We start from the raw sequence: 12,270 nt of genomic DNA, 5'->3' as shown, positions 1-12,270 counted from the left end.
ACCTGTTTTTTATGTGAGATATCGCGATTATTAAAAAAAAAAACCAAAAAACGTGAGAATGTTGTCATTAGTTTCAGTTGCCCCATGCTTATCTTTCGAATTTTGTATTGTTCTGATTATGGGACTTTGAGCTCGCTCCTCCCGAAAAAGAGTTGATATTGTATGTTTTCCTTTTATTTCAAATATTAAACATGAGGGGAATTCCTCGTATTTGTGGAAAAAAAAATTATCAAAATTCATTGGTGGTTACTCATAATGGCGCGCATCCAGAAGGATGCTTTATTGGCAGTTGTGATATATTTTTTGGTAGCTCAAATGAGCACTTTTCATTTTTATTGAGTGCAAAAGTTGTCTTCGTCTCTTGGCCACAACGGAATTCGGTAACCAGCACCCACGGAAGTTTGTAGAACGGGTCCGAGCACCCACAGAATTGATTCAAAAATCGAAATTTCCTACATGAATCTCAAGACGAGCACTCACATATTCGAAACACTTCCGACGCCCCTGTTCAGTACTTTGAACTGTGAATGCGCGTCATAAACGAGATTCACTTTATGCGCCATAGTATTGGTAGTGCAAAATGTTGTCACACAGAAGGTGTCTTTAACAAGTTGAATCACGCATATAAGAGGCTGTCTCATACTAAGCCCTTTACTTGAGAGTATTCAATCGCTCTCTCTCGTAATCTTCTAAGGTGTCAATTATAACTCGGGAAAGCACACGGAAGCACTAGCGACGCCCATTGTAAAGTATAAATTATGAGTATTTCGCGGAGAAGTAGTAAAGATTCAAATTTTTGCATTTATCCATCAAAATAGCCAAATTTCGTCTTATCTCGTGAATTTCGAATTCATCGCGTTCATTTCGTGAATACGAAATTTATTTATTTCATCGTTCCCTCTCGAGAGGTGGATAATCATTTGATCATTTTGGTTGCTCAAAGGTTATTTTTTGCACTCGAGGGATTTGTAAACCGGGACGTTGGTGTGCTTACTCCTGGGCGTGGGACTCCCTGCCATAGCAATCTTTTTTCTGCGGTGACCTCCACGACAGGAAAGTTTCTGACAAGGACGAATCAGGTATCGAACTTGCGACACCTCTAAAATACATTGGTACCATAGGCGAGTATCTTATCGACCCTGGGTTACCCCGTTTCTCAAGAGGTGTATAATATGCAAAAAATCAACCTGTTCCGTAAAGTACAGGCCAATCGTGGCAGCCTACAGAATTTGTTGTCCCTGCCAATACATCACCTCAGATCCGTGCAGCGGCGTATTTACGGGGGGAGGGGGGGCTTAGTGGGCTAAATGGCCAAGTGTGGCAAGCTCGAGAGGCGGCAAATTTCAGGAGTGACTGGCTAAGAAAATTAGTACATAATGGAAGAAGGGAGGCAACATTTTAATACCATGAATCCGCCTCTGTCCAGAGAGCGAGAGACTAGGTCAGTGAGTGACCTAGAGAGTTTGCAGGCACGTAGGTAAACAAAAGTGTGTGCAAGCACGTGAGTGAGCAATGGAGTGACTTGAAGCGTGCGTTTGCAAGCATGTGAATGGCTGAAAGAATGACGCAAAGCATGTGCAAGCATATGAGTGACCTACAGTGTTCGTATGCATATGAATGACCAAAACAGTGTGCAAGTATGTGGGTGACCAAAACAGTGTGCAAGCATGTGGGTGACCAAAACAGTGTGATAGTGATAGGAACCGAGAGACACCCAGGCTCTGTCACACTCGGTGATATAAGCACGGTGATAAAGACGGGACGGAAAAAAAATTGATTTTTAAAATGTTTTTAATTTAAATTTTTCTTTTCCAGAAAGATCATATTTACACAGACAGGTGTCCGAGCACGCCCCCCCCCCCGGGGAGTTTCAGAAAATGGGGCGTCACGAAAATTACATCTGGTAGAAAATTTCAGGAGTAACCAAGTGAATTTGCCAAGTAGGGACTCAGAAAAAACACATGGCTCAGGGAGCCCATGATACTCTTAAGACAGCGCTGGGTAAGCACTATCGGAATTTACAAATTATAGTCTTCTTTAACAACGTGTACCTAAACAAGTATATGTTCTATAGGCATGCTCCCTGATTTCCCCCTTGCTTGGAATATCTGTAATTTAGGTCACGTATAAGCGTATCTGTGTGTGGGAGTTTCGGGAAAATCACTCCCTTAAACGTAAAAAACAATTCATGTTGTTTGTCTCTAGTTTTGCCTACAGTTTATTTTTTGCCTCTCAGAACCATAGCTTTCGCCGTTTCATCTCATGAAACTACTCAAAATCAAACGTGATCATCTATATATATAAAATTGATTTGGAGATATCGCATGATCCAAAAAGCCTCATTGAAGAAAACCCGGGCAACGCCGGATATTATAGCTAGTCTATATATATAAAATTGATTTTCTGTGTGTGTGTGTGTTCTCTATACCAAATTTTGCATATATACAAAATGGGACCTGACTTAAACGATAGGCTACTTTAAAATTTCGTCAGACCAGGACAAATGCCCCAAATGGGCAAAAAAGTGTCGGGCAACAATAGTCTCTGGGCCTCAACAATCACTTTCCGAACGTTTACTTTGGTTACCGTGGTTCCCTAGCCCTAGCAATGCGTTTAAGACGTGTATATGCCTTTACAATGGTTTCTCATTTCTTCGATGCTGTACGTATATGTATAATAGTTTATGCCTTTATAATGGTTTGCCACTTTATTCAATCCTCCCAGTAATGAGAGCTTTTTGAATAGACACTATCATCAGCATCACTTTGAGGGTAATGCAAAGGATGATTCCCCCACAGAAATCAATGTTAAAATTGCCGATTTTAATGTAGAAATGCGGAAATTTGGTGTGGTTTTTTTCTGTCACATCAATAATTTTAAAAATTGTATTAAATACTCGATTTTTGAAATATTGAGTTCGCTTAGAGATATACGAAGCCCAGAAAATTAAATATGAAGCAATTAGCCGGACCTACTTTGGAGTTGGATATCCATGCAATAACATTGATTTCAACTTTTTAATTATATCTTCTCAAGCATGAAAATTAATGTCTCCGTATTGTCTTTTAATATTGAACTGCATAAATTCATATAGTTTAGGTTGCTTTAAAATTAATTATGGGCTCATAAAGTACATTGAAGAAATTACACAGCTTTAATTAAGCATTTTTTGAAGCAGAAACAAGCAGAGATGAATGAATAACTTGAAGTTCAAAGGGGGGAATCGAAATACCTAGCACCCTTGAAAAAAAGAAAAATATACATATTTATTTTCACGTTTCTTTAAATCTAGGTTTGTTTCTTTCATGAGTCGCGTAGGAAGTTCGCCATATTGGTTAGCTTGGGCAGGGTTTACATGTCCCTCAAAGAAAGAGGGAGATATCACGTGACCAAAAAAAGCCTCATTGAAGAAAACCCGGGCAACGCCGGGTATTATAGCTAGTACTTTAATAAACAATGAAAATATAATAATAAATCCAACATATATACGTACTGAGAGGCATATTTATTGAAGAAAAACGGATATTTTTACCATTGAAATCATTCGAAACAAATGAAATTATACTAAAAAATTATATAATTTTTTTCACCATTTTAACTGTCATTCCAAAATGATATCAATTTAAATAAAGAAATTGTATATTTACCTGTGAGCTGAAATTCTGTAGCAATTTCACATGTAAAGGCTCGTATACACTAGCACGCGGATCATGCAATGAAAGTATTCACAATTGGTTGTTCAGTAATTTGTACAGTGTTGTGAACGATTTTTGAGCTGTTTTCACTGGACCCACCTGGAATCGGTTTTTTCAACGAACACAAAGGGAGTTGGTGTACCCACGAGCGGATTAGAACCGCTGCAGGGGGTCGTGCATTGCAAGATTGGCTCGCTAGTGTATACGCGCCTTAATAGAAATTATTTTACTTATTTCTTTGTAACGATTTTTATTTATTACTAGCTGATACCCGGCGATGTTGCCCGCCCTGTAAAAAATTTATAAATGTATAGCTTATTAATTATTTCTTAATCAAAAAAATTTCTGCATCAAGTAAGAAAAAATTACTTTTATTTTTAAATATTTTAATTAAAAACTTGAGGCAATCGCACAATAATTTTAGTTTTTCCATCTTATAGGTGCTCCGACTTTGAGGGTCAAATTGTGTGGTGGCACACCTGGAATATCCAAAGAGTTCAGAAATTCTGCAGAATACAGAACTGTCTGCTCTGTGTCAACCGATTTGTGAGATGTGGAGTCTCCCGGAATAATTTTTAGGATTTTTTCGTTGATCTTGTTCACACTGTCATTTTTCGATGCCAGAATCGCTCTCTCACAAAGCCACTCATGGTTTCGGTGATTTTGTTCAATGTTTGGGAAGACTTTGTCTGCAAGTTCTTGAACTGAGTTTAACAACTGGCAAAATCCATTTGGGAACACGATGAGTCCAATGCTTGGGTCTCTACGGGAATTCTTCCATTACCAAGTTTGATCAACTGACGTGAGTTGAACTGAAATTATCGCAGCGCTGAGTCATTTTTCAGTTGAACATGTTAGTGGATAATGATCCTTTTTTAACTTCGTGCCAGAGTGTTGATCATTTGAGGCAAGCATTGAGTTCATCAGCTGGCGTTGAACATTTTTATTCCCAGTTTTAATACAAATACAAATACGACGCCACAACAGGCAAATTGCCCAACGAGGTGGCTGACTTAAGAACATCATGGATCCCCGAGCCATTTTTTGGAGGCCCTACCTACTACTGCTACACCCCAAATACACCCCCCAACGAACCCCCAACGAATCGGTACGTGCGGGAATGTGCGTGTACGGGTAGTGCAACCTGACGTAAAGTTTTGTTTCTGTGTAATGCTTGTTATGTGTAGTGCTGTCATCTGCCCCCAGTTTTTCTAACTATAAGTGAAGTGTTATGGTTGAATGATTTACCGTTGTAGGACTGTTGCTCTCTGTGGCGAGACTTTTTAACGGGAGATCGGCTCGCATTTGCGCCTTGAAGTTGGGAACCACAGAAAACCAACTTCAGCCGACCACCACTGTGGGGTTCGAACCCGGATCCTCGCATCACGAGTCCGCACTATAAGTCCTATGCACTATAAGTCCGCACTATAAGTACTTTTGTCATCGTAGTTGTTGTCCTCTGTTGTTAGCGACGTCATACGTCCAGCTTGTGCAGCGAATATTATTCAAACGCTTTTTAAGCATTTTTTAAATTGCAACTATACCTCTACGATGGGCGATTGATGAGATAAAGGCCGCATTAGCGCTTACAGGACACCCTGTATATAGGCTAGCAGAAATACCCGGTGCTTCCCGGGTTTTCTTCAATTACTGGGAGGATTGGAAAAGTGACAAACCGTTATAAAGGAATAAACTGTTATAATAACAGCATTAAAGGTGTGACAAACCATTGTAAAGGCATATATACACGTCTGAAACGCATTGTTGGAAACCACGGTAACCAAAGTAAACGTTCCGAAAGTGATTGTTGAGGCCCCAAAACCATTGTTGCCACACAATTTTTCGCCCATTTCGGGCATTTGCCCAGCTCTGACGAAGTTTTAAAGTAGCCTACGGTTCAATCCTGGACCTGTTTGGTATATATGCAAAATCTGGCGACGATCGGTCTAAAACTGTAGATTTGTATAAAGAGCATACATACATACATACATACATACTTTCACATTTATATATAAGATTGATAAATTTCGATCTTTCCTATCTCAGTTAACAAGATAGTACCGGAAGATAAGGAGAACTATAGACTGTACTGTTTTTACTCAATTTCCTGGGTGTGTGTGAGAACGGGCAATTCGAGCTCGATTTTAGTTTCCCTGTTTGAGGAGCGCCTTATAGAGTGATGAGTTAAAATCGGTTATAGCTCAATACAGCCTGGTTATTTCCAGACGCTTCGGGCTGCAGCGATGCCATCGTGAATTTAGTTGTACATGTCGCCAACAGAGGGCGTTGCACTTCGAATACAAATACAACGCCACAACAGGCAAAATGCCCAACGAGGTGGCTGAGACAAAGATGCCCATAAGAATATGGATGTCATATATTTCAAAAATATAGCAACCCAATTAAAAATGCAATTAACAAAAATTATAATCAATATATACACATGATAAAATATTATACAATGTAGTGAACATGTAAATTTATGTGATGTCATGCTGCAGCTATTATAAAACCTAGAAACATTCGCAACGATCTTGTTTCTCAATGTGTTTGCCGCTCACAATGACGATAGGTTTACGAGATCGCGTTTTCTTGGTCAAATTGTTTTATCAAAACAGCAGTTCCGCAGTAACTGCTCCACGGAAACATCGGACTTGGAAGAGGATTCGAAAAGGTCCGATGAATGTTAAAAACCTTCGGAGTATGATAAGGAAATTTGAAACCACAGGATCGTTGGCTATTCGTCCTAGAAGAGGAAGAAACACTGTTTCTATAGACGCATTAGGGAGGTTTCGTTTCTGGTGGAAGAGGACAGAGCTTCAAATTCTCGTGGTAGCAAGCACTATTGTCAGGCGTGTAGCACAGGCGTTGGATTGGCCAAGTTCAACTGTCCATAAGATCATACGGAATATCCTCCGATATTATCCGTACAAACTTTCACTCGTGCAGCGGTTGTGGCTTCTGCATAATTATGATGTTCGACTCCGGTTCTCACTGCAGTTTCTAGCTTACGTTGAGGTCGATTCTGAATATCCTGTTGACAGACGAAGCGCATTTTCACTTTGATGGTGCAGTCAATACTCACAACTGCCGAATTTGGGAACCACAAAATCCGCACGCTGTCTAAGAGGTTCCGTTGCATTCATCAAAAGTGACGGTATGGTGTGGATTTACTGCATCACTTATTTTCGGTCCCTACTTCTACGAGGAGTTACGTTCTACAGGTCCAGTGACATGCTGGATCACCGGGAAGCGATATGCATTGCTGTTACAGAGCGAAATTGTTCCTGCTCTGAAAGCACGTAACTGCAGACACAATATTTATGCAAGACGGTGCTCCTCCACACATTGCAGTGTGTGTTAAGAATGTTCTTAAAACACATTTTACAGAAGAACGTGTCATCAGCCGGCACTTCCCTAATCTACGCGTCCCCGGACCTTAATTCATGCAATTTTTGGCTTTGGGGCATTTGAAACGGCTAGTAAGTCGTGACAATCAAAGAACTTTACCTGACCTTAAAGGCAGTGGCGGATTACCGCACAGGCGCATGAGGCGCGCGCCTGGGGCCTCGGCAGAGCGGGGGGCCTCCAAATAGTTGTGTGCTTCATCCTACATATGAATTTACATGCGCATCAACAAATCTCTTGAACTAAGTACAGTATCTGCTCTCCCTTTTTTTTTCAACCGCAATTTTTTTTTATTTTTTATTTTTGTTATTTTTTGCATACTGTACGTATGAGTTATGGAAGAAAAACGGGAACTGAAAGAAAATAACAATTTACAAGACGCAGCTCTCAAGGGCCAGTTCTTCCCCGACAAAGAAAGAAGAGACATTGTAAAGCGATCATTCAGGGAGGGTCATTTTCAAACAGTATTTCCCTAAGGGCACAAGCAGGAGGAGGGATGAGAACAGCAGGTCCTAATGTCTGTCCGAAATGAAAATTGTAGTGAAGGCATAAACAGATGTCTCATTCCACAGTATTAAATGCTTTCATGGGCGCCGATAATACGACAGCTTTGGTGTAAGCTTTTGTATACAGTATAATGGATGGCAAGATGGCTATCGGCAAGCGGCGACATCGACAGGAAGAGACAGTCGTACTAATTAAAATTAATGTAGTAGAGCTCTTATTGTGATTTTGTCTCCCACTTGTTTGAATGAAATACTATAAGCTGGTTCAAACAACATATACATTTGCAATCTATGACTGGAACCATACGACCATATGACAAAAGAAAAGTGGGGTTTGAAATGAATGCTGAATGACATGCATTCTGAATCACGTGATTTTTCTGTTGCTCTTTTAACACTCCCTCCCCGGCTGAAAAAAATCAAGGGGGTTTCTTTTCCTTCTTTCTAAAAAAAAGAGCTACATTTTTGGATTGGTCAAGGAGGCTTGGGTAGACAACATCTTTGTGTCAGACCGAAAAGTGTTTATTGTTAATGTAATTGTAATGTGTGTTATTGTAATGAAAAAAATTTTCATGCCGATCCTCAAGATTTCCTTTAGGATTTAGATTGCAGAATCTCCAAAAATAACGGTAAGCAAAACTAAAAATATATAAATTATCTGATAAATTTTTATTTGAGCATTTCAATTCAACTACAGTAGTCTCTCGAGAATTCGGTCGTGCTCTAATCCAGCACGTCCAGTAGTCCAGGATATTTAGGTGGTGTGGTGTCACTTTTCTCCTGATGCCCTAACCCCCTTAACACGTTCTAATATTTCTTAATTGCTGATCAAGTCCTGACTATGTCTTTGCACGAAATTTCATATATTATTTCAATGGGTTTCTTCAAAGTTAATCCAGCAATTTTGGTAAAATCTGGCACACCGTGGTGTAATACGTACCGGATTAGCGAGAGTCTACTGCAGGGGTCTTCAACCTTTGAGGCATAGCAGGCCATATTGAAACATTTTATAAAGTACGCGGGCCACAATGTTATACAGTGGCATTTTTCGTTATTAAACGAAACGGGGGGGGGGGCATAATATAGAAGATTTTTATTCACTCTGAATACAAATAATGCAAAGGCAAAGGCCACAACAGGCAGAGTGCCCAACGAGGTGGCTGAAAGAGAAAATAATAATAATCAATATAATAATAGTAAAAATAAAATAGAATAAACAAATAAAAATAATAATTTCTAAAAAAAATTTTTCAAATAATTTCTTTCATTGACAATAATTTTAATTCATTCTGAAATAATTTCTTCCATTAAAAATATAATTCTTATATTTACTCCGATATAATTTCTTCCCTCTATTCCCTCTATTGAAGAAATGTTTTTCTATTAAATATTATCAGTATCTTTATATCAAATCAAATATATTATATTTGAGATATTATCAAATCTTTATTAATCAGTAATATTAAATTATTAAAACTATGACGGATCTCCATTTTTGCCGTGTGGCTGAAGGAAGGCACCAGGACGGACATCTTAGATTACTAAAAATATGATGCAGAATTTTACTGTGATTTTTTTTTTTTTAATGGGAGTGTGATTATTTTTCATCTAGTACCAGAGAATATCATTATATTTCCTTATCTTATTTTTGTGTTTATGGTTTTGGTGATGCAAAAATAAAAAAAAAGTTATGATTTTTCATAATATTGTTCATTTTAGTGAACCATCTCGTTCTTATTAGGGCCAAAAGGGTGCAGTGGTGGATAAACGCAAATTTGTGGGTGGGGGCCGTGGTTGTGACCATGTGTTCAATTTTTCAGGACGGTTCTGATTTCTTTTGGAAAAAATTCTGAATTTTCCCCTTTTTTTAAGCAAATTTATTTTCTTGGTTTGTTATTCAGTCAAAAACGTAGAAAACATTTTTCTTTCCATTTAATTTTTCTGATCTCGGGGGGGGGGGGGGTGACAGCCCCTACCTTTAATCCGTCCCTGATAGGGGGGCCTCCAGATCAGGTTGCGCCTGGGGCCTCCCAAAATCATGATCCGCCACTGCTTAAAGGCAGCATTTCACGCCACATGCTGAACATTTCCCCGCACACACTTCGGTCAGTTGTGTAACATGCCATCTTGCGATTTCACACGATAGCTGAAAATGATGGCCATCATTCGGAACATGTTTTGTTGCAGTAACAATTGCAAAAGTGCTTAACAATTGTTAAAATTGTAAACGTTTGCCCAAATGTGTCATTTCTTAATAAAACGCCCTCTGATGACGACATGCGCACTCCTGAAACAAATTCCCATCCACAAAATTTCACAATTTTTTGATGACTGGTTTCCCTTGTAGGCTACTTTAAAATAGGGTCTTTTAATTATAGACCAGGGGCAGTCTTAGGGCAGGGCGACCGGTGCAGTTGCACCGGGCGCGAAATGAGAAGGGGCGCCGAAACGCGTTAATATACATTACTAGAAAAATATCTTTAAGCTACTTATTTAAAAAAATAACTATAAAATATACATGCAAAATGACCGAGATGAGAAAAAAATTGGAGGTTTGTGTGTATATAATATTACGGTTATTTTTCGAAAAGAAAAGAATCGATTGGCAGTGTACTTATATATGTACAGTACATAGCGATTTTGGTCAGATATAAATACACGCTCTCTCTCTCTCGAGCTCTTTTCGTTTACCCCTGCAAGAGATTTTGGGGGAGACGCAATTTGTTTCCTCTTTTGTTGTGCAGTAAAAAATAGAAATAATAGAGGAATCACCCTTGTGGGGCCACCCAATTTTTCTACTAACGAGAGCCAAAGTGTTTTCCAGTGTTGTGAGGAGTATTACAATTCGGTGTGCTCTAGAAGGGCGTCTAATCCGAAGTGAAAGGGCAAAAAAAATTAGGAAAAATTATTTGTGCCCGCTGTAAGAGGGGCACCAAGTCTGAGGTAGACAAGGCGATAAAAGTTGGGAGAAATAATTTCTTTCCCCTCTAGTAGGAGCACCAAATCTGGAGCAAAAGGGTGAAAGAAATTACAGAAAATTATTTCTGTTCGCTTTATGAGGGGCGTCATATCCAAAGTGGAAACGCAAAATAATAATTAGGAAAACTTATTTGTGCCCTCTTTAGGAGAGGCGTTAAGTCCGAAGTAAAAGGGCGAAAAAATTGGAAGATGATTTCTGCCCGCTCTAGAAGGAGCGTCAAGGTAAAAGGGCAAAAAAAACAAAAACATTCGACATGCTGTGTTGGGACACAAAATATCGCTGTTCCTTTGAACGCATCAAAACGAAGCGATTGAAACAATTTTTTTTTTTCTAATTGGGGAAGTCAGGGGGCGCACAAAAATAGGTCCCGCTCGGGTAGAGATTTTGTCTCGACCCGCCCCTGAGTGCAACGTGCGTGTGTGTGTGTCGAAAATTGTAACAAACCGTACATACACAACTGAACATCTTTTCGGAGTTTCATGGATCTTGTCCCAGGTACCCGGTGAATAACAGTAAAGCCTCCTATAAGGCTCCTAGACAGAGATACTGTCGGGACTTTAAACAACGGGACTTTAAAAAGACATCTTTCCCTTTCAAGAAACTAATGAGGAACGCATGTTGGAAATTCAATTTGAATTTTTTGAACAGCTTTTCAAACTATATTCCACAATCATAACCGTCCCCCGTCCCCCCACCAATTCTGTTTTTGAAACTAAGAAAAAGTTTGAGGTGCAAAATATGTATTGCTTTATTCCATTGGTATCGTTGTCCCTAAGATAGGCTTCACAGCATTGTTTTGCACCTTGGTAAGGTACTAGGTGTAAGTAGTATGCGCCCCGGTATACCACCGGAAGTGACGTCACACTTCCGCCGGAAGTGGTCTCTGAGATATAGTACGAGGTTTCTTATCTCTTTTCTGGTGTTTATTAAGTGACCTCTGTTGTTTATCTCTACAGAATGCCGACATCCGGTGTTTATTAAGTGACATCTGTTGTTCATTAAGTGACTTCCGGTGTATTATCTCTATTCCGGTGTTTATCAAGTGACATCTGTTGTTTATATATTAAATGACTTCCGGTGTCTTATCTCTATTGACCTCCAACGCCTTATCGCTATCGACTTCCGGTGTCTTATCTCTACAGAATGACGACATCCGGTGTTTATTAAGTGACATCTGCTGTTCATTAAACGATTTCCGGTGTCTTATATCTACTGTTTTCTATTAAGAGACTTCCGGTGTCTTATCGCCATTTTTTTTTACTTCTGTGTTGACTTATTTCTATTGGTAATTAGTAGGCTGACCATATTTCCTCGAGAGAAATACGGGACATTGGGATTCCAAATACGGGAAAATACGGGACATCGCCAATTATCGCCAAACACGACGCCAAAATCAAACAAAGTTGCCAAATATTGCTGAAATAACGGGAAAATCACAATGGCGGGAAATGATGCATTACTGCAAATTGCAGTGGATCAAAATGTATTCCACGAAAAAAAAACGTTCACCAAGGCAAATGTAGGAGATTAATATTCTCATATATAGTTGTAATGAGTAAGTAATTTATGAATGAAAAATAATGTCAATGTTTGACTTCAATAAAGAATAAAAATTCAAGTAGGCTTCGTGTAAAATACGGGAAAAACCGGGACACTCTTGCCAAAAAGTCGGGACGGCCAA

This window comes from Pholcus phalangioides, unplaced genomic scaffold (genome assembly GCF_987345545.1).
Source record: "Pholcus phalangioides strain wild (caught in Gottingen) unplaced genomic scaffold, Ppha-v1.0 ptg000012l_1, whole genome shotgun sequence".
Taxonomy (NCBI): domain Eukaryota; kingdom Metazoa; phylum Arthropoda; class Arachnida; order Araneae; family Pholcidae; genus Pholcus; species Pholcus phalangioides.
The sequence above is the reverse complement of the archived record's forward strand: the minus strand, read 5'-3'. Positions refer to the sequence as shown.